The 1,324-nt window shown below is 43.1% G+C and overlaps 1 long non-coding RNA gene across 1 annotated transcript; it reads left to right on the top strand.

Moving 5' to 3' along the window:
- Nucleotides 1–376: 376 nt before the first annotated feature.
- Nucleotides 377–1,054, top strand: LOC115430718 (uncharacterized). The gene is made up of 2 exons (XR_003936976.1): nt 377–734; nt 839–1,054. It is a non-coding gene; the product is annotated as an uncharacterized LOC115430718 (long non-coding RNA).
- Nucleotides 1,055–1,324: the final 270 nt, after the last annotated feature.

Raw genomic sequence — 1,324 nt, 5'->3', positions numbered from 1 at the left:
TGTCTTAAGAAGTGCAGCTTTAGTGATATTCTGCCTGTTCTTAAATATTTTGTGTATTTGTGGATCCACTATGATCTGTGAGTTGTAATGCACACGTGTAAATGATAAACTGACACATAATATTGTTAAAATTGCACTTATTTTTCTGAAGAAATGTCAGTTTGTTCATGTTATTCACATTGTTTTAAAGGATCGTTTGTAGATGTAAACATTGTCATCATGTAATTTTACTTTTTTCACCCTAAAACACAGAGAAAAGTTTGGAGTTGACATTATTTATATATTCTTATGTTATTATTTTACTGGTTCGGCGTACTGCAGACCAAATGTGGCTGAATGTGGAACTGAACTAGAATGAGTCTGACAGCCCTGTGTTAATGCAGTTCACGCCAAAGTTCCCTTGAGCAAAGCTTTCCCGCTGCCGGTTCCTCAGGTGAAATGTAGAGAAACGTGTCAGAAACAGTGATAAACCAGGCACGGATGTGAAGGCTCTGGGTTTGGGACGGTCTGGCGTCCTTAACGTCTCGTTGACACGTGTCGATGGCGCCTGGGCCTTCGCTCTGACCTCAGATTAAACGGCCGTCGAGGCGGAGACGGAGGGAAGCGACGGCGGCCGCTGACAGACTCATTAATCAGACGCCAGACGAGCGCAGGCCTTGAATCAGACATGAAACACCACGACTCCGACTCCGGCTCGTCCACAGTCCAACCCTGAACCCTCAGACCCCCCAGAGGTCACAAACCCCCACCTGTGACTCCAACCCTGAACCCTCAGACCCCCCAGAGGTCACAAACCCCCACCTGTGACTCCAACCCTGAACCCTCAGACCCCCCAGAGGTCACAAACCCCCACCTGTGACTCCACACACGGCGTTCATCCACTCACTGATCCCACATCCGCCTTTATGAGCTGCACCAAATCCGTTTCCTCCCATTTTCCGTCACTCAGTCCTTCCGGATGCCTGCTGCTTTAACCAGGAGTGTTGTACAATAACATGCTATTTATACAGAAAGTGTGTTTAATTTTTCAATAAAGATGACCGCACAAAAACTACAAAACTGACTGATTTATTTGTCTTGAAAACTCTTCGTGTGTTTTAAAAAAAATATTGAAGAATTCTAGTTTGGTTTTTTTTGATGGAAAGGTTAATAAAGCCAATAAAAAAATTAGCATTCTCTAAAGATGCAAATATTGTTCCTGTGATGTGTATTTTTCAGTACTGCACTGTAAGTTCATCTGCAGGGATGAAAGTGAGAAAACCATCCACAGGCATCGTTCTACAGAGGAAAGGTTAAATAAATAAATACATTTTAAAAAATATTG

Source organism: Sphaeramia orbicularis, chromosome 12, assembly GCF_902148855.1.
Source record: "Sphaeramia orbicularis chromosome 12, fSphaOr1.1, whole genome shotgun sequence".
Taxonomy (NCBI): Eukaryota; Metazoa; Chordata; class Actinopteri; order Kurtiformes; family Apogonidae; genus Sphaeramia; species Sphaeramia orbicularis.
Note: the sequence above shows the minus strand (reverse complement) of the source record. Positions and strands in the feature narration are given on the sequence as shown.